Consider the following 22497-nt stretch of genomic DNA (forward strand, 5'->3'; position numbering starts at 1 on the left):
GCCGGCGACTGATCTGCCTCGCCAGAGAAGAGCGCAATGATGGTGCCAACTTGGGCCAGTGAAGCAACATCCTCCACAACTAGATTGAAGAACAAAAACAACAGCAACTTGTCTGTTCCCCTTCCCCCAACTCCCCAGCACTGTTCCCATCCCCCCAATTCCCCAATAAAAAATCTTTAAAAAAAATAAATAAAATAAGTTCAATACATAACTGAAGCTAGGGAAATCTCCTAGAGCATAAAGGAGAAAGACACACCAAATACAAAAAAGAAACAGTAGGATCGATCCTGGGAATCAAAGCTCCAAGTAATAGGCATTTCAGAAGTATAGGAATCCTGCAAAAATGGGGAAAGCCTACAAAATATCAATCAAGATAAAAGGGGGGGGGGACTTAAAAATTATGAAGTACAAACTGTTCCCAGATGCAAGTGGCCACTTACTACAGACTACAATAGAATGCTTTGTGCTCTGCCAGCTGTATCAGCACCCCGTGGTGCCTTGACAGAGAGGGTGCCAGGGATGGCCAACTCATCCAGTCTAATGAGGGAGGCATCCTTTATTTTTTCTTCTTGCTACTCACACATATATTCTTTCCAATTATGTATTTTATAAACAATACCTCCAAGTTCATTATGCCATTTCTGATTTAAACTCTATCAAGGTTTAGATTTCTATCAAGTAGTAAGTTCATCCTGAAACATACCTTATTCAAAGTATTACTATGAGTAATTTTTCCTTCAGCTTTTCTAATAGGGCTACGTAAGCAAACTAGGTTTTTCTTTTTTGTTTTGTTAAAAATTTTCAAATATGCACAAAAGTAGACAACTGTATAATGAACACCCACACCGCCTATACTTAACAACTGTTACTATCCTGCCATATTTGTGCCTTCCTACAGGATGATTTTAAAGTAAACTATGCGTACATGAGGTGAGGATCTTTTCTTACCACAACATCATAAAAGATTAGCATACTAGCTGATAATTTCACAGTGAGTGCTGGCTGGAGCCCTACTTCCCGTTCTGTACTGCAAGTGGCCTTCTGTCAAAGTCTATGTGATAATTCTTGACACAATGTAGATTTCATACTTAAGTTACTTCTCCAGTTCCCATCAGGACAAAATTATCTTAATTACCTTAGGTTTCAAAAAGTTTAAGTATTACTCACGAAGTAACTTTGCTATATAGAAATATAGCAGATCTATTATAAAGCCAGTTTTATACTGGCAGTTCATGCTAACAATTCACTTTTCTAATAACCTGTACTGGAAGCATCTGCCAACTATTCATTCTGTGTTCAAGTGAGAATATGCAACTCTATTTCAGGAGCATTATACATTTTTTATATATCCTCAAGGATTAAAAAAAGTTCAGTAAAATTTACTTTGTAAATCTAAACACACATATTCATTTTTATTAACTGTCCCTACGAATACCTTGCCATTTAAAAAATTGATAGTCCCCTCAAGTCTTCCTGTTTTAGACTTTTCATTCAACACTAAAACTTTTAATTCACAACTCACTCTATTTTCCTTTCTGCTTTTCCTCCTCAGCTGTGTGTGCGCTCTGAAAGGAGGGTTCCTGGCCTGGCCAATAAAAATTACACATCTAATGACTCTTGTTCCTCCAAAACACCTAACATCAGTGCCCTTGGTATTATCTTTAAATAGGTAGGTGCAAAAATAGCTACTGGAAATGTGAACTGTCTGTGGCTAGGAAAAATCAGGATGTTCGCTAAATGATCTTTCTTCTTTCATTTTCTTCTCTTCTCTACCCCATCCATAAAGTAAAATATATGCTTAGTATAAAACTTTTTTTGTGGTTCCCATAATGATATGCAGTTAATGACATCTGACATATTAAACTTACTGTTAGGAATTCCTTTAATATAAAAGTCAATTCCTTGCATTGTGGACCCTTATAAAATCCATATAAAATATTATCATCTGTAGTATTACCATATGTGTATGCTATAATTTAACTATACATCTCTCTTGAATAGTTAGCTTTTTTGGCTTGCCAGATTTTTGATGTAGTCCCCTTTTGTGGTTTTATGGAGTGCATGTGTATATATATATATATATATATATATAAGAAGACCTTTGAATAATCACTAATATAGCACATTTAGGCCAACTGTGTATGTCTGAGAATATGATTTTACTCTTTAAAACAATTAGATTATGGTAATAACCTTTACATTTATTATACATCATGAAGTCTCACCAATGAGTAACTACACACAGAATCTGTGATCAGCAACACAATCCTAAAATGGTCCTGATCCTTCAGAAAAAAACAAACTTGCACTTTATTCACTCTAAGAACAAATTACCAGAAAAAAGCAGACACTAGCTTTCCGTGCTACCCACAGAGGGACCCCTACGGCCTTGTTTTCGGTTCCCACGTAACTTAAAGGGAATCTTTCACAATGTGCGGGCCCTTGATGTCCTGCAAATGAAGGAGGAGGATGTCCTCAAATTCCTCGCTGCAGGAACCCACTTAGGTGGCACCAACCTTGACTTTCAAATGGAGCAGTACATCTACAAACGGAAAAGTGATGGCCTCTACATCATAAATCTGAAGAGAACCTGGGAGAAGCTTCTATCGGCAGGCAGCTCATGCCATTGTTGCCACTGAAAACCTGGCTGATGTGAGTAGTGGTATCATCCAGAAATACCGGCCAGTGAACTGTGCTGAAGTTTGCTGCTGCCACTGGAGTCACTCCCACTGCTGGCCACTTCACTCCTGGGACCTTCACTAACCAGATCCAGGCAGCCTTCCGGGAGCCGAGACTTCTGGTGGTTACCGATCCCCAGGCTGACCACCAGCCTCTCACAGAGGCGTCTTATGTTAACCTGCCAACCATCGCTCTGTGTAACACAGACTCTCCTCTGCGCTATGTGGACACTGCCACCCCTTGCACCAAGGGAGCTCACTCTGGAGGTCTGATGTGGTGGGTGCTGGCCCGGGAAGTTCTGTGCATGCGTGGTACCATCTCCCTCCCGCGAGCATCCGTGGGAGGTCATGCCTGACCCTCTACATCTATGGAGACCCTGAAGAGGCTGAAAAGGAAAAGCAAGCCTCTGTTGAAAGAGCTGGTGACCAAGGAGGATTTCAGGGCGAATGAGTCCTCTAGTTCCGAGTTCACTGCTGCTCAGCCTGAGGTCGCAGACTGGTCTGAAGGTGTGCAGGGGCCCTCTGTGCCCATTCAGCAGTTTCCTATAGAAGACTGGCGCGCTTAGCCTGCCCCTGAAGACTGGTCTGCAGCCCCCACTGCTCAGGCCACTGAATGGGAGGAACGACCAATGAGTGGTCCTAAGCTGTTCTTCCACAAACTCCTATGCAAAATGGAAATAAGGTTGATGGAAAATAAACAGTTTCTAAAAGTTAAAAGAAAAAGCAGGCACTATTTTCTCCAGTTTGTATTAACATAAGCAACCAAAAAGATTAATATTTTAAAACACAGCTACTTCAAAGTACATACTGAACAGCCTTTATCTACACAGGCACATTTTTATAATTTCCAAATATAATTTTATGCCACTCAAGTTAAAAAAAACAAACGATGCTTCATATTGTTTATGTTGTAAAAGTACGAGGAATACATACCAACTTCCTAATACTTGGGGAGGGGGGGGCAAAGGGAACAGGGCTGCTGGAAAATGGCTTCAACTCTTCAGTGGTTCTTATTTGTTTTAAATCAAACAAATACAGCAAAATTACATCTATTCATCTGGGTGGTGAGTACGTGGGTGTTTGTTACACTATTCTCTATACTTTGCATAGCAAAAATAACTGAATGAAAACAATAGCTATGTTTCAGCATTTCAGATTAAATAAACTCCAAATATAATGTTAAAATATCTTTGTACTTTAATCTTTTTAAAAAAAACTAAAATGGAGTCACCCAAAAAAGACATGAGTATTTTATGTACACTTTTGTTAAATCAGCTAAATCTTATAAACTCAAGTCTCAAATACGAGGACAAAATATTCCATCTTCTTGAAAAGGGAGGGGTCATAAAAGCTGAATGCAAGTGTGTTTTATAAGGCTAAAGATTGCAGCTACGTGGGAGGACCTGTTTCCATCACACGTTGGAACTAAAATATCCTGTTTCTCAAAGTGAGTTCACGAAATGATTGGCTGAATACTTTTAAACTGAGGACGCTGTTAACATTTTAAAGACACTTTTTACCCATTTTAAGTAGATTTTACAGTGTGGATAAGGCTACACAGAAAACAACTCAATAGTTTTAATAAAAGTGACCATTAAGTTATATACGAAACACTTTCTTATATACAAACAGGTTAGAAAAACAATCACAGAAAGATTCCATTCATATAGCAACAAAAAATAGGTACACACAAGATTAAATGGGAGATAGTTCTTGTTCTTGACGAGAATATTTTTGTACTGTATAAAGATATTAGTTTTCTCTAACTTAGTTTCTCTAATCCAACAATATTCTCAGATTTCTTTAGGAGTAAAAATGATTCTTAAGTTCATTTGGAATGGAGTAGTATGGAGAGAATCAAAAAAGACTCCAATAACTATGAAAAGGGACAAATTCTATCAGATACTAAAACAATATAAATCAACAGCAACAGCAATTAAAGAAAAATATCACTGAGGTAGGAATGGATAAAAACTACTGTAATAAAAAAACACCCAGATATAATATGGCAATTTAATAAATGAAAAAGGTGGTATTTCCATTAGTGGGAGAAAGATTACTTGATTAGCGGTATTAGGAGAAAGGGACTTGTCCTTCTAAAAAATATTTTTTTCATCTTTACTATATTAAAATTAAACCTACGTTTCTGAAATATTTGTTAAAAAAAATGAAATAAAATACGGTATATACAAGCAAGGGTGGTATATATGTAAATAAAACCATGGTAGGAAGCCCAATATAAGCATGACTTGAAACTGAAAAGGCAAGACAGGATAATCTGTGTATGTATATAAACTTTTTAAATTCCAGGGGGAAAAAATCACATACAATTAAAAAACTGACATACTGGACACAAGACGTGAAATATGACTAAAGCGTAATAGTCATATGTACACAAAGCTCTGAGGACAAATCAATAAGAAAAAATATCAGGGAAAGGGCAGGAACCATCATTTCAAAGGAAAAATAGAAAGTAAGCAGCAAGTATATAGAAAAGAGTTTAAACTCATTTATTTTTTTGCTTACCAGGCTGGCTGATAAGGATATTGTTAAACTGGCAGAAACTTTTTAAAGGGTAAGTTGGCATTAACCATTAAATGTAAGTGTAAATACCCTATGGCTTAAAAAAAATCCATTTTTATAATAGAAATGTATTCTGCAGGAATACTCACAGAATCATGCCAAGAGGTCTGCACAGTGAAGCCTTCAGAGAAAAAGCTGGAAATTACCCAAATGCTTATCAACAGGAGAGTGAATAAAAATAATTTATCCATTAAATGGAATATATAGTCATCCACTGAAAAATATTTAAGCATCTTTTATGCTACTGGCATTACAACAACAGTGAATAAGAGTCAGAGAATCAAGGTCATGCATCTAGTAGAGCCTGTGTTCTATTGCTAGAGAGTTAAGTAAAGAAAACAAGACAATTTCAAGAAAACTGCTGTGAAGAAAACAAACCAGGTGAGACTAGTGACTGGTGGGGAGGAGGACTACTCTAGGTAAGAGTGAGTGATGATGAAGTAACATTTGAGCAGAGGAGGAACTAGCCAGGTGAAGATGGGGCAGAACACTCCATGCAGGCAAGTGCAAAGCAAGAAACGAGCTGTTCGGTAAAGGTACTGAAAGGTTACCTGTAGCAGTGTAACTAGAAGTTAGGGAACCATGAAGAGAGGTAGGGACCAGATCAATAAGGATGTTGGAATAAAATTCAAAGTGCACTGAGAAGCCACTGGAGTGACCTATGATTTAGGCTTTTTAAAGTTACCCCTAGGCCTGTGTGGAAAAAAAGACCATGAGGAGCAAAAGCAAAACTGGGAGACCAGTTAGGAAGCTACTGTGAATCATCCAGGTGAAGGGCAGAGTGGATTACTATGTAGTGATTAAAAAGAATGAAGAAGGCTACAATGAAAAAATATTCAACATATATTTACTATGCAAAGCATCTGCCTACTTATAAAGACAGTATTGCATACATTTGCAGAACAAAAATTATATATATATATATATATTAGATATTAGAAATGATACTTGTCCAAGAAAATATCTTGTATCATTTAGCCCCATTATATGTTAGCCAAACACTGATAATACAGCATTAAGGAAAAGTCTCTAACCATAAAAGCTAAGTGGCCTATAAAATGGCCTTTCTGCAAAAGAAATGTGCAAACGACTCAGCCAATGATTAGATTAGTACCTTAAGTAAAAAACAAATTGCTAAAAAAAGGGAGGGGGGAGGAAGGGGAGGAGAGAGAAGGAGAAAGGAATTAATTCTTTGGGAAAATAACCAATGTTTTCTAAAAGTGAAGTCAAGCTGATTGCAATTTTTTTTTGGATTTTTTTTTTAATTGGGGAATTGGGGGGATGGGAACAGTGCTGGGGAATTAGGGGAAGGGGAACAGACAAGTTGCTGTCTTTTTGTTCTTCAGTCTAGTTGTGGAGGACGTTGCTTCACTGGCCCAAGTTGGCACCATCATTGTGCTCTTCACAGGCGAGGCAGATCAGCCGCCAGCTTCTGGAGGGCCACTCACACTGGCTGCTGGCTACACACGGTAGCCCATGGCAACCCACTGCCACAGGGGTTGCAGCCTACGCCGTCGCCGGCGACTCATGGCAGCCCAGCTCCAGGTTGAGCTGTTGTTCAGCATCTTAGCTGTGGAGGGCAGTGTCACTGGCCCTCATATGTGGGATCCGAACCGGGGCCCTCTGGCGTCCCAAGCCAGCTCTTAACCATCGCACCACTCGGCTGGCCCACAATATTTTTATATTTTCACAAATGTTACTGTAATTAATTACAGCAATAAATATCCTACTTTTTAGTAATTTAATAGATTTTCATTTAGTTCTTATTCTATTAAAGTGGCAGTATTCTAAGAATCAACCATCACAAATACCAGACTTCTGATTAAATAGTATCTTTTATAGCATAATTTTAGGATGTTACCTTGTAGTATCAGGTAAACATCCAATTTTGCCTGTGACATACTTAACAAGGTAACAAATTAAATGCTTAGCAACTTCAGTTCTGAACCTAATATGTTATCTCATTAAATCTTCCCAAAACCTCATAACATAGACATTTCCCAAATATCAGATGAAAAAACTGACTAGCAGCAGTTAATATAAGAGTATACAATACACACAAGGTGCCCAAAAAGTGTATACACATTTTAAGAAAGGAAAACTATTAAAATTGTAATACTTAATATATACCAATAAAAAAAGATGAATACAAATCACGTTTATTTGTGCAATTACAAGAAGTGCTCAAACTGGTTACCATCAGCACCCACACTTCTATTACAGCGAACTACTGCTTGAGCAACGCTGACCAAAGTGTCCACTTGTATAAATTTTTTTGACACCCCCAGTATAAGTATAGCTAATACACTGCTCATTTAAAATTCAAATCCACGACTTTTAATCATAAAATTATATACCCACCATGCCCTCAAAGTTACAGCCAATTCATATTTAACAGTCAATGTTGCAGACAAATCCAAAAGAAGGGTAAGCAATTTTTAAATAAAAGTTATCTATGTAATGCTAAAGAACTACAATCGCTCAACAGTGACCACGGGGCGGGGGGCATGGGATGGGACGGCAACACTTATAACATATACATATGTTGCTAAGATCTGAGTCACTCACTACATACTTCATACTTTGACTTTGTGCCTAGATAGGTACAGCGCTATGCTGACAAGAAATGCAGCATTTTCAAACATGAGTACACTGTGCCAAGAAAAACGGAAGATTTTATTTCAGAACGTTTCTAGATGTTAACCTCTAGGTTCAAGCTATGGGCAGAATAGCAGGAACTCAATGCCTTCTAGAAGTAATGCATTGCTTTACATCCCATAACAATAACCTTCCTCTTCTCCACTTGTTACAAAGGTTTCCCTTCACCACCATACCAAGACCAAGCTCACTGAGCTTAAAAAAAAAAAAAGGAAGAAAATTTTAAAAAGCTCAGCAAGTCAACTCGGTGACGGCTGGGACTATACCTTTGGTCCTTCACTGTTTCCAGGGCGCTTAGCACACATCAAGCTCTTAAGTATTTGATGGACTGAATGTGCCAATTAAGAAAAATGTTCAAAAAGTAGACAGTAGAACAAATAAAATGAAATATGGAGGCTTAGATGGCCAACAACAATTAAACATAGCCTCAGAGACTTCTTAAGTGCCTTAGGAACATGAAGGACTCACTTAGGAAGAATGTATCTCATCTAGAAGAGAGGTCGGCAAATGTTTTCTGTTAAGAGAAAGATGGTTAATATTTCAGGCTTTGGAGGCCATAAGCTCTCTGTTGCAACTACTCAACTCTTGCTGTTGTAGGACTAAAGAAGTCACAGACAATATGCACACTAACGACATGGCTGTGTGCCAACAAAACTTTATTCATGGAAATTGCAAATTTAAATTTCATGTAATTTCATATGTCATGAGAGTGTATCCTTCGATATTCTGTCAGCCATTACAAAATGTAAAACCATTCTTAGTTCTCAGGCCACACAAGAACAGGTGTCAGGCAATAGCTGGCCAACCCCTCATCTATTATGTCATTTCACTGAGAACAAACCAAAAGCAAGTGAATTTACATTTTAATTCAGCACATTCAACCTAAATGTGAAGACCAGTAACAGAGAGAGTTTTTAAGTGGGTTCACAGGTTACTAAGAGAGGTCCCACCCTTGTTTCCTGTAGTGTCTTAAAAACAGGTGTGAAAAACAAAACTGGACCAAATGGCATATGAAAGCCACATCAAGGCCATTTACATGGGAAAAACATTTCAAGCCACTAAGACCAGGTATGTGGCTAAACCAGAATTTGGCCTCTATAATATAGTAAGTTCCCCCTTATCCACCAGGGATAAATTCTAAGACCCCCAGTGAATGCCTGGAATCACAGATAGTTACTAAACTCTAATCTGCTTCAACTCTGCTGAGAACGTGGCAGCAGCTTCCTCATCAGCAGACGTGGCCTTCTCTAGTAACTTTTATATTCTTCAGTCCAAGCCTATTCATGGCTCCATGTCACTCGTTTCAGGGGATCCCCTGATGAAGTCTTCGTACAGACTCAGTGCTTTCTGGTACACCACACTGCCATCACCCGGAACACGTTTTCTGTTCATGCCTTCCATCCACAAATTTAATACTTTTTCCATCTTCACTAATAAGCACTTCTCAATCATTTTGTGGCCATAACTTTCACAGTTTGAGATGTGATAGCAAAACCAACAAATTTCTTTCTCCTTCACAATTTTACAGATGTAAGATTTGTCCTTACCATAGATCTTAGCAACCTCAGCATACAATTTTTTTTCTTTCCTTACTAAGTCGAGAACTTTTTTCACTTACAGGAAGCAATTTACAGCTTCACTTTGGCGTGTCCAAATTGCCAGCATCACTACTCTTGCACTTCGGGGCTGTTATTAAGTAAAATGAGGGTTACCTGAGCACAAGCACTGCAGTACTGCACCAGTCAATCTAATAGCCGAGATGGCTAACAGGCGGGTAGCGTGCACAGAATGGCTATGCTGGAAGAAGTGGTGATTCATGTGTTGGGCAGGACGGAGCAGGAAGATGCAGCATTTCATCACACTACTCCAGAAGGGTGTGCAATTTAAAACTTATGAATTCCTCATTGTTGGAACTTTCCATTTAATATTTTTGGACTGCAGTTGACCGCAGGTAACTGAAACCGCGGAAAGCAAAGCCATAGATAAGGGGGACTACTCTGTATATGTGCCTTTAAAAATCCTTCTTTACTATAAAGATTTCCAAGCATGTTTCAAGAACCCTTTAAACTGACAACCAGATCCTTCCAATAATTCTAACCTAGATCTTTAAGTAATACAGATGACGAGGCTCCATCCCCAGGGTTTTCTATCCGTCGGGCTGGAACAGGACACTGGCATGGTGCTTTTTAAAGTGTCATATACTTTGCTGACATGGCTGCCCCCAATAAGGGTCTACAGTTGTAGACAAACCATATAATCCAACTCTATCAGTAGCCTAAGTTTAAAAACAGACAAAACAAACCTGGCTCGACAGAATAACGCTAACACCAGCTCCCTAAGAAGCATCTATAATCTTCAGCGGCCATCTGCCCCACCATGTATATCAAGCTTATGTTCTTCTCCCAAACAGAAGGACATTTTGCTACCTTTGAAAGGCTTACTGTAGTGATAGGTCTCATACGTAATTATGAGGCTCTCTTGTATTTAGGAAGAGTAGCAAAATATTACAGACATTTTCATAAGGTAGCTGCTTTCGTTATCTCAATACAAAGAACATCAAGGAACAGCTCTAAATCTGTTCAACTGTGAGTCCAACAACACACAAATAAATGACTCATAACCTGGAGCTGTATGTGAAGGCCCCATTGGTGAAACTATGTTGTTTTCTCAATTTACCAAATCATGAGGTTAATCAAGAGATTTTCTGTTCCACAAAACAAAGCTTGCCCACCATTTACTCAATAGTTCCAGAATACAGCAATTCCAATAGCATAAATGCAATAAAAAATGTACAGACTTCATTCATTCACTCAACAAATTTTTATGCAACTGCTACATGCCAAAGGAGGTGTAATGGATTCTGGGTATACAGGAGTGATTAAAACAGACAGACATGGTCCTTGTATTCTTGATGAGGAGACAGACAGCAACTGAATACACAATTACAAAGAGTAGTAAGTGTGTAACAAGTGAGAGATGGGAGTGGGATGACAAAAGAACAAGTGGGAGATGGTACTTAAAGAGTGCCCACAGGGTTCTGGAGGGTAACTAACCTTCAAGCTGAGACCTGAAGAAGAATGCGAAAGAGCCAGCTCTTAACGGGCAGGGCAGGGACATTCCAGAAACAGGAAGTAACATGTCACAGAAGTCCAAAGTCATGAAAGACCTGATCATCTTTTAACTACTAAACCTTGAGACAGAGTGATTCCATTAGAGTGGGCAATCAGATGAGGCTGAAAATAGCCAGATCATGTAGGGCTTCTAGCTTTTGGTAAGGAACGCGTCTTTTACTCTAAGTGCCATTGAAAGTCCATGCAAGGTTCTAAGCAGGTGAAGAACAAGATCCCATTTGAGTTTTTAAAAGCTGTTTTTGGCTATGATGGGGAAAAACAAAAAGGAAACAAGAAAGCAAGCAGGTAGACCATGTCCACAGGATATCTTTTTCAGGCTGTGAAAGGGAACAGAGAAATAAATGGGGCACTAGCTGGAGGGAAACAAAGGTTGTCCAATTCTAGAACATTCACCAATTCAACAAACCTTTATTGAGCATCTACATCTTCCACGCACTGTTCTGGGTACCAGGGATACAAAATCAGGACAAGACCCTGAGAGGAATAAAGAACAAGCAAGTAAACACTACTTCAAACTATGTTTAAGTGCCACAAACCAAATCAAAGAGGATAATATAATAAACTAAAAATGGGAGAACAGGGAAGACCTCAGTGTGGAAGTGACATGTGACATCAGTCACAAATGACAAAAAGGAACCATCTCTGCAAAGGTCTGGAATATATCTGTATGCTATTGGGGCTGGGCTGATCCAAAGTGAGGTGATAAGATTTAAAAGTCATTCACTCAACACATATTTACTTTATCAACTACTATGTCCCGTTGATTCTAGGGACTGGGAAGAAAGCAGTGAAGGAAACAGACAAAAATCCCTGTCTTCCTGGAGTTTACATTCTAGGAGGCTAAGAGGGAAAAAAACAAACGAGTAAAATATCTATTGTGTTAGGCAGTGATGAGGGCTAAGGAGAAACATAAAGCAAGAAAGGACATAGGAAGCTGGGGAAGGACTTTAGCTGGGATGGCAAGGAAACGCCTGAAGGACCCAAGGAAGTGCGCCGGCCACAGCATGTACAGAGCACTCTGGACCAACTGGAGGAAACACAAAAAGGCCAGCATGGGGCAGAGAGGAGTGAGAGGGAAAAGTAGTAGTCTGAACAGATAGGCGTTAGTGCTTTACTGAATGAGATGGTAAGCCCTGGAGGTTTTCGAACAGAAAAGTTACATGACCTATTGTTTTAAAAGGATTACTCTGGTACTACGTTGATAAATACATTTAAGGAGAGCAAAGGTATAAGCTGGGAGACCAGTTAGAAGGCTTTGCAGTAATCCTAGCAAAAGATTAAGACGGTACAGCTAAGGGGAGAAATCGTTAGACTTCGGGTACATTTTAAAAAGAAAGAGCAGACACGATTTACAGACAGGGTTTGGATACAGGGTGTGAAAGAAAGTTGAGTCAAGAACAGCAAGGTTTTAAGTTTGAATAAAGTGGAAATACAGAGTTGCATTAGTTGCATAGTCTCTTAGGAAAGAGTAAGAGAAGCACCTTTAGAGGAAACTGGAGTTCAGTTTTAGATATATTAAGTTTGAGGTGCTTCTTAGACACCCAAAATGTAAAAAAAAAAAAAAAAGTTAGATATCTACAGTTCAGGGGGGAAATCCAGGCTAAGGATATAAATTTAGAAATCATCAGCAAGCAGATTCAATATCATCTGCTTAAAGCCAGAAGACCAAAGTGTATTAGACAATGAAAAAAGAGAGGTCCAAGCACTAAGCTTTTAGCCACGCCAACAAAGAGGTCAGAGAGATGACAGAAAAAGCAAAGGAGACTAAGAAGGAACCAGCAGAGAGGTAGGAAGAAAACTTGCTAGCAGATATGGTGGCCTAGAAGCCAAGTGAAAAATGTTTGAGGCAACTGTGCCAAATGCTACTAATAGTTTAAGTGAGATGAGGACTGGAAATTTATCAATGTGGTCACTGATAGGGTTTCAACAGGAAAGAGGAGAGTGCATATAAATAATTGTTTCAAGGTGTTTTGTTGTAGAGAAGCAGACTGGCGTGGTGGGTGAAAGGGGAGATAGAAAGAAGAGATTTTTTTAAAATGGGATAAATGATACCATGTTTACATGCTCATAGTAAGAGCCAGTTGAGAAGGAAAAACCAAAGATGCGGGAGAAGGACAGAGTAAAAATCTTGCAAGCAAGAGGGAATAAGATCAAGTGTACAAATGAACTGATTGATTGTCCTTATCTTGGAACACTACATTTCATCTGTAGTGACAAAAGAGAAAGTAAAGTGCACAGTCACAGATATGGGAGCATGCAGGAAGTCTTCTAATTTTTCAATATGCTTCGAGAATTAGAAAGCAGTGGCATTTGATGAGGGTGAGTGAGCGTGGAGGAGAAAGTGTTAGAAGGTTTGAAAGAAGAAGTAAAGGGCCGGCCGAGTGGCGCGATGGTTAAGAGCTGGCTTGGGACTCCAGAGGGCCCCGGTTCGGATCCCACATATGAGGGCCAGTGACACTGCCCTCCACAGCTAAGATGCTGAGCAACAGCTCAACCTGGAGCTGGGCTGCTGTGAGTCGCCGGCGACGGCGTGGGCTGCAGCCCCTGTGGCAGTGGGTTGCCATGGGCTACCGTGTGTAGCCGGCAGCCAGCGTGAGCGGCCGGCAGCCAGCGTGAGCGGCCGGCAGCCGCAGTGAGCGGCCGTCCAGAAGCCGGCGACTGATCTGCCTCGCCCGGGAAGAGAGCAATGATGGTGCCAACTTGGGCCAGTGAAGCAACATCCTCCACAACTAGACTGAAGAACAAAAAAACGACAGCAACTTGTCTATTCCCCTCCCCCCAATTCCCCAGCACTGTTTCCAATTCCCCAATAAAAATCTTAAAAAAAAAAAAAAGTAGTAAAGAACAATCATAAAGGAGGGTAAACAGAGAGCCCAGGGACCACTGAGCACGGAGCCAGGGAGGGACAAGGCTGCTGAGTGTATATAAAAAAGTTATGATGACTCAACACGCAATTCCAGCTGGGTAGAAGTGAGGGCTCTGAGGGATAATGGAAAGCGTAGATGGACGAATAGATTGTGGATTCCAGTGGGGTTAAAGGGCTGCTGGAACGGAGGTATTTAAGAGGAGTGAGAGAGGGGGGACACAGAAATGAGATGGGTAAAACACAAGGTGCTCTAGGATATGACAATGGAATGTGTGGTTGAATCCGAGTGAAAAGGAAGATCACTGGAGAAGAAATCAAGGAATTAAAAGGTCAGAATACTGAAAGCATCCTCTACATCAATGTTACTCAAAATGCCAGACCACGACAACCTAATGAGCTTGTGCCAGATTATAAATCAACATATTGACTGACTGACTGCTTCCTTCATCAAAAAGTCTTGCTACAAAAAAAATCAGCTGAACTTAATGACACAGGTGATTTAAATTCTGGCACAAGCTCCTCATAGCAATTCATACTGGTAACACACAGTTCACAAGGCAGATGACATTTTGACTAGCACTGCTCTACATGGACACTGATATCACCAAGAGCCAAAAATTATGACAGAAATAAAGACGACAGTGAGCCAGGAGCTAGTGAGTGTTCAAGAAGGAGGGGAATCACCCAGGGAAGTTGGCAGAGACTGAAATACAGAGGGGGAGTGGGTGGTATAATTTGACGGCATGAGAGTCAAAGCTTGAAATTCTGGAAAAGAATGGTCAAAAAGTGACAATGAGGAAAGAAGACACTACCTCTTGGTTCAGCAGTAAAAGCTGGAAAGGAAAACATTTACCACTTGAGAGCTGTAAGGAAAGCAGCATTATCAGGGTTAGACTAGGTTATAGTTGGAGCAAGAAAAAAAACCACAGTATTCCCAGAATAGAATGAGAATAAAAGGGATTTGCTGATGACTGAGTTCTAGAAGGCACGACGAATAGGCTTTGGGAGATGATAAAAGGTGGAAAATGGAAACCAAAAAAAGCAATGGAATTAGAATCTGGAGGGATAAGGGGACTAGAGAAGAATAAGGTGTAACTAAAGGAACAAAATCCTTGAAAATACGTGTGTCAGGACGGGCTTCTCACTGGAATGTAACCCTTCCTCCATTATAAAGATGGGCGCTCCATGCAGATTTGAGGATAAGAAGGTGAAGAAGTTAGTGCTTAGCTTTTGATGGGGGAGAGTTTGAGGAGCAAAGAGAAAGTTCAAGTCTTCCTGTCTGAGAGCTTTCTAGAGAAATCAATAGGAGAAACCTCAGGCCCTTGAACATATAGTCGGGGCATTCTTCAAGCATGACTAATAAGTATTCTTACAAAAAAGATCCAACTTTAGTATTTCCCAGCTTCCATTTATCAGCAATACCATTTTAACTATCATTACTCTGCCACAGAGTGACCCCGATCTTCTGGAATTCCAGACGTCTATGGGGAACAGAATGGCTGGCACTCTGATTCAGGACCCAGGAAAAATGACAGCAGAATTAAGGTGGGAAGAAGTGACTTACAAAGGACATCAGATACAGTTTTACTAAATGAATGGATCACAGAATATTCAAAACCAGAAGTTAGAATATAAGTTATTTCACATTCTCATGTGGGTTTTCCAATATAAATAAATAAATAAATAAATAAATAGTTCGGCTTAAAAACTAAACGAACTTTAAAATAAAGCAAAATGCCAGACAACAGGCTAAATTTATGAATCTATCTAAGGAGTGCTATGCCAGCATACTACGTTTCCTACGTAACATTGAGGGTCTACTCTTGTATCTAAATAAACTATTAGGTATAAATAATGCTTGACATTACTGCATTCTTTCAGTAACTCAGAAAAGAATTCAATTGTCCACGTCAGCACTTTCTACACAGGAGAACGGAACTCTAGAACTCTACTTGGAAGCCTCCATAGTTAGTTGGATTGAAAAATATTTCCAAGGAACTCTTGTTCCTCCCTTATACATGTGGCATTCATCTAGTGTATGGAAAACTTCAAAGACACACTCACTCCCTACACCCTTACCCCAAACCACTTAATTATACTTAAAAGGGGGCAGGGGGTGGATTTATAACCACCACCCCTCAGTGCAGTAAATTACTACAGTCATTTAAGATCATCTTCAAATTGCACTCCCAAGAAATTTTGCAGTAAATCTAACTTCCCACATTTTTATATGGATAATGTACAATAAAATGTGTCTATATCACCATTATTTCAGCTATCATAAAACCCTGTTAACAAAAAGTTTATTAAACCAACCCTTGAGTTTTGTACATCTCTTACTTCCCAATCAGATCATCTACTAGCATTTAAGATTTATTAATCATAGATATGGTTTGTCTGCCATGAGGATTGATGAACTTGAAAGAACTTGTTAAACAGGTTAAAAATATCATCTTCCCTACCCCCAATTTTTTAACTAATTGTTTAACACACCTGTTAGTTATAAATCAGTTAAAAGGGAAACATCAGTCCAGCAACATGTGAATTATGAAATCACAAGTAAAACTGTGGGAATATATTAGTGAAGAAATTAAGAGATGGAAATAAACGGAGGAGCAAATAGAAAGTGCTATGAAGCTGTTTCACCCCAGCATCATCCAGCTGTTCACACTTTTCAAACTGTAACAGGAGAAAAAAAACAAGCCTTGTTTTTAGAAGTTCAAAAGAAATCAGAGGCAGGCAATTTCTGGAATAGTACAAGAGAAACTTTACAGTGGCTCTGTTGTGGGACAGACAGGTGAGGGGGTGAGCACCCCTGGGATCAATGTTTTGTGCTAAGCCCGCTGATCAGTTCTGCTTGCATTCTACACCACATCAGATAAAAATAACTGCAGCCTGCAGCACTAGCTTCAGATGATGCTTCTTAAAACCAGTGTTGGCCTGTGGTTTGCATTTTCAGTCCAGACATAGTTTGCCATCTAAAACTGTAGTCTGAACACTAAACACACAACCTGTCAAACTCTGGAAATGAAAAACTTTGCCCTAACAACAAAAGATTTAACCAAAATCTATTTAACTGCCTGCATAAACTTATCCTGACCAAATGGCAGTATGCCATTAATTTAAGTATTTCAATTAATTTATTCATTATCTAAACTTTGCTTTTACATTTTGGATCTAGTCTGATAATAGGTGATCTTAGAAATGCAGACTTCGGCTGAAAAACAGGGCACGATTTAAAGACATCAATAAAATTCTAGGCTGACATGATTGTGTATATGGAGCCAGAATTTGTCCAGCATTTATAGCTTGAGTCTGCTTTTTTAAAAATACACTTTAAAAAACTATACTTAAGATCAAGTAACGAACAAGTTGTTATTTCTTCTCCTTTTCCTTGACCCAAACCATCTTAATTCCTAAACTTCAAAGTGTGGGGTTTCCCAGATTTCACAAACAAGTTAATAATACAAACCTGCTTTTAAGTTCCTAATCTATAATCAATTGATACAAGGCATTTTCCAAATGCCTAAAGGTGAACCTGGTAGTTTAGCAATCTTATTTCCTAAATCCACAGAATCTGATTCTCCACATTTAGTGGAATCATCATTATAAAAAAACTGTACTCCAAACTGCAAGATGTTACAAACTGGCAGTATCCTGCCAACAGGTGTATTTAATTTGTGCTGAATATTATCTTAAAACATGAATTTTATTCACCAACATGTGCAAATCAAGGGATATACGTTAGCGGATTTCCTGCTTCTCTTAGGGAAATAAAAGCAGGTGTTGTGGCAACATAAACTATATTTCCACACAATGGTGGAGGAGCTGCCGAAGACTGGCTGCTTAGATGGGACATGTGCTCTCCGATTTGTTGTAGGCACAGAGTCCCAGCTACTCCATACTTGCCAGGCCCTGGAGACACAGAGTAGCCATTCCCACTGTAATGTAAGAGCAATCTATATGGTTTGTGAAAGCAGTCTTACTTCAGTCACGTATCTTGAATGTCAAATTGCTGTATGCTATCTTAATGAAGTAGCCAATTTCAAACGATAAAATAAGTCCCTAATAAGTAAATTTTTTTCCAATAAGTTTTATGTACATTTTTAAAAGAACTTTCAAATCTATTCTCACATCTCATAAAAATCTTAACAGAAAATTAGAACAGAAGCTACTTTTAGAGACAGTAAATGCTGCATCAACTTAAACATTACTTATTCCAAATGTGATCTTTTATGAAGGATCCATTCTGAAAAAAACATTTACATTAAAAAATTGAGGCATTCTTGTCTTGTTAAAAAAAAAAATCTAAACTGAGAATTTTCAATAAAATGATCATTTGACTTCCAAAAGACGATTTAGGATAGGTTTCTTTCCTGTTACTAATCAGAATCTGATTTGAAACTAGTATTTTCAAAATATAATGTTACTGATAGAAACAGTAAGAACTTTCACATAAGAGCATGGAGAAAGGTTTTCATTAAAAAATTTAAAGGGCAACATATTGCTATAGTGCACCAGAACCTACAGCTCTCTGTAAATGAGACCCTCTAGTAATTAGGGCATTAGATTCTAGAGTTCAAATACAGACTCATCTAGCTTTGTAGAGTCTAACAGACATAATATTCCTTAATAATGTAACTGAGCTGAGCACTTATGTTTTACTGTGTAACTGATTTTAGACAAATTGACAATTCACTTCTTCATTAACTTCTTCTGAGAATGTGTTTCTATAATTCATTAATGTGGCTAAACATTATAATCTTTGACCCCAAAATTATTATTCTGAGTTTTTTGGTTTGTCATTATGATATATTTAAGCTGAACTGCCTATTTAAAGCGACAAAAATTTAATTCCCAATTTTACTTTGACCTTTCTCCTGCAAATACTGGTTGAGATGACATTTTCTCAAGCTAACCTTTTAATTAGCAGTATTGATATGAATAAATTATTCTAGAATTCAAAAGGTTTCTTACAGGTGCTTTCTCATCAGAACTATTCATAAATATATGTATTCCACAAAAACATGCTAAAGGGGAAAAAAATCACAAGCATTACATTATATCCACTGGAGGGCACTCAACATGACCAAAGCATGCAATATAAACATCCCCTGATACAACTCTCACTCTGCTGCATCAAGCTTGAGGGAGGCTTAGGGAGTGGGGAATGGCTCTTAAAAGAAAAACTGCCCACAATTTTTAAAAATTCGAAAAAGTAAACTCTTCCTAATGTGACTGACTTTCTAAGAGCTTTTTTTCCTTCAGGAGAATGTAGATTATATACATACTTCAAGGATAGCAGGGTCCAGACGTCAACAGAGATCTAGATTTTAAACCAAATCAAGCTCAGTCTTGCATGAAACACAAAGGCAACATTCTTAAGAAAACAGAGGAAATAAAGAACTTTCTCCTGAGTTTAAGTGACGAAAAACTATATGAGTTAACTCCTACTCATCTTCAAGCAACACAAACCACATATTTTCCTTTCATGGACACTAACAAGTATATATTCATTTTAGCCTATTAGCCTAGTTATGTATCACATTCATAATTAGAACAGTATTACATAAACAATAGTCTGTTAAAGAATGAGAACTGACTGCAAATCAGTATCCTATCAATGAGGGCAACAAGAGGCAATAGCTACATACTCTGGACTAAGCAGCAGCTCCTCATCTATGTCTAGTATTTACTTTTATGGCATAAAAGTGTTTCTAGTGAAGCTGTTTCAACAAAAGATATTGTATTACAATGAAAAGAGGGCTACAAGGAAACAACTAAGTTAATACAACTAATGTTTTCAAAAACAATGTCACAAGTCGACATGTAGTACTACAAAAGGGTTGCCAATACTTATTAGACATTTGTCCTGCTCTAAAAGCATTCATCCTTTCTGTCCTGGGTTAGCAATCAAGCATGCTTCCAACCGAGCTCAAAGTACAAACTTAAAATTTACCACCTACTCATCTACAATTATTATTCTTTCATAGTAAACCACAAGAGAAACAAAATCATGGAGAGATGCACTGTTTCATTTCAATAACAAAAGTTTCGGTAGGCTGAATATCTTATATAGTCCATTTATGGGGTTTTAATTTCACTGATACTTATAGCTTATAAAAGACTGATATTCAAACTTTTGAATTATTCACATCTCTAATTTCAGCAATACTTAACACTCCTCTTCCCACCCCTCCCAACAACAAACAAAGGATGTATGAAGATAGTTTTCTTAAGTACCACATCTCAAAATACCTTTAGAGAAACTTTCTGAGGGGAAGCAGGGAACTGTTTATGAAAACAGACTTCATTTACATGGACAATTTTTATTCCAGTCATCACTAGTTAACAGTAGGAAGCGAAATTCATAATTTCTTAAGTTTTAATACTGGAAATATATTTTTTTACATAATAACCTTGGTAAAGGAAGTAATTAGTTCAGACGAAAGAGAAAACTTGAATGCTTCTTGACACATGAACGTTGTTAAATGCTTCATTTTTTTATGAGCCACCTTATTTTTTAAAACTTGGTTTTTCCTGAAAGCTATTTAAATTGACTGTTCTGGCCTCTGGGAGAATCTCAGGCCTGGGACAGTAAATTACATGCTACACTAAACTTTCTAGTACAGTTTTTTATTTCCCCCTCAAGGACCTCAGACTTAAATAGTCTCAGCATTCCTTTAATCCTATAGAATAGCCTTCTGCAAGTTTTTCAAGTTACTTTTGCAATCACTTTAGGGCCTTGTCCTTGTACGTGGACTTCGAAACAAAGACTAGGTCAAAATAATGAATACTGGATGCAAATTAATCAAATTCTGTGGAAGGATATTATCAAATAAACCTTACTGGTACTTTTTGTTGTTGTTGTAATCCAGAGATTTTGTGGGTTTAAATGTAAAAATAAAGTAAATGCAGCAGCAGTCTTAGCTCAGACGAAACAAAAACAAAAAACCAAAAAACAAAACAAAAATACCTCCAAAGTATGTTTACGTCACTAATTTAAGCAGATACTGAACAGCAGCATTATGCAAATAACATTTCAAGCTATGTCTAATATTTCCTAGAATGAAGACTAGTTAGCATGAAGATACATGCGGGTATTGCATGTTTACCAAGTGACAAGAATGAAAAGGCTTCCTAAATTCCAGACAAAATACTTAGTAACTTAGCCATCCGAAAAACATTAGCCTAGACTTTATCAAAGGATAGCCGTCTCTTCAAGTTGATGTCTAGTCTAAGCCACCACTATTCATGACACAAAGCTCTCATTTCACTAAAACCACTCCTCGATTTCCTTTTGCCGACCTCTGCATACCAGCAGGCCGGTCTCTCTTCATTCACCACTCACAAACTGGGGGGGACGGGGGGGGGGGGGGGGGGGGTCCACTCCGCTGAAAACCAAACGTGCTCTAAAATTCAAGTTTAGCTGCCGTAAAACTATGTAAATACATCATTTCTACGAACGCAGTCAGAGGCTGAACACCGGGGTTCAACTGGCAAGAAACAGGAAGGCAGTCGCCCCAGCCCTCGTTTTTACTGGGGTCTCACACCCGATGCCATCCATCCGACCAGAGTCCACGGCACGGCGCGTTCACTCACCTGCACGGCACGAAAACACAGGTGTGCAAGGCACGGATTTCACGGGTGCAAATCCTACCGACGCATCGCGCCGTCTGCACTAATAGTTCGGTTCCTCTAGGGTTTAAAGTTGCTTCGATTTAAACAAGCGCCAGTGCCAAACTCACAGGCACGGCGCTAAAAAAAAAAAAAAATACTAACAATTCTCTTAAAGAATTTTCCTTAATGACGAAGGAGGGACTCTGGAGAGAAAGTCCACCAGCCCCGTCCCCTTGGCAGATGGGACCTGGGGTGGTGTCCCAGGCCCGGCGCCCGTACCCCAACTCCCCGCTGGGAAGGCGGAGCCCCCCGTCCCCACCCCGCCCCCCACCCCGAAACCAGAGTGCCCCCCGCCCCCCGCCGGCCATCCGAGCTCCCGGACGCGCCCTCGCGGCGCCCCCTCCCCGCAAGCGGCGCCCCCGGGGCTCCCGAGAAGCAGGGTGACCGAAACCCGGGCCCGGCCGCCGCCCTCCGCCCCCGGGCGCAGCCCGCCCCCGCCGTCTCCCCGGCACCCCCTGCTCCCCACTCCGGGCCTCCGGGGCTGCGCCGAGCCCGGCTCTCAGCCGCCGCCGAAACCGCGCGCCCGCGACGAAGTTTGGCTCCGAAGAGGGAGCGGGAGCAGCCCGGAAGGGTAAGGAGAGGAGCGCCCCAGCACCTCAGGGGAACAGGCTCCTCCCGCCGCGGGAGTCCGGGCGTCCTCGGCCTGCGGTGGCGGCTCGGCGGGGACTGGAGCTGCTCCTCAGACCGTCCTCCGTCTCCGCCTCCCCTCGCTCTCCGCTCTCGGAGCCGGGATAACGCGGCGGCCACAGACCGAGAGGCTTAAAATGGCGCCGCACAAGGACCTCTTATAAGTCGCGCAGGAGTCGCTGTATCCTGCCGCCGCCGGCGCAGCGCGGAGCGTTCCGCCGCGCGAGGACAAGGGGCGGGGCGCGGGCGGACGCGGAAAGTAGTCCCCGCGCCG

General features: G+C 39.9%; 1 protein-coding gene and 1 pseudogene across 4 annotated transcripts in view; one reads left to right on the top strand and one right to left on the bottom strand.

Moving 5' to 3' along the window:
- Window positions 1-22414, bottom strand: part of CTNNB1 (catenin beta 1) — a 38743-nt gene extending 16329 nt beyond the window's left edge. For 2 of the 3 annotated variants that reach the window (XM_019633688.1, XM_019633680.1), the window contains exon 1: window positions 22192-22414. The gene's annotated coding sequence lies outside the window, so the exon portion shown is untranslated. Of the gene's footprint in view, window positions 1-21518; window positions 21612-22191 lie in introns of those variants that run through there. The other variant, XM_019633672.1, reaches the window with a different exon arrangement.
- On the top strand, window positions 2347-3336 carry LOC109377367 (40S ribosomal protein SA pseudogene; annotated as a pseudogene). Its single transcript, XR_002122859.1, has one exon. The product of XR_002122859.1 is annotated as a 40S ribosomal protein SA pseudogene (transcript).
- Window positions 22415-22497: the final 83 nt, after the last annotated feature.

This window comes from Hipposideros armiger, unplaced genomic scaffold (genome assembly GCF_001890085.2).
Source record: "Hipposideros armiger isolate ML-2016 unplaced genomic scaffold, ASM189008v1 scaffold_18, whole genome shotgun sequence".
In the NCBI taxonomy this organism is placed as follows: domain Eukaryota; kingdom Metazoa; phylum Chordata; class Mammalia; order Chiroptera; family Hipposideridae; genus Hipposideros; species Hipposideros armiger.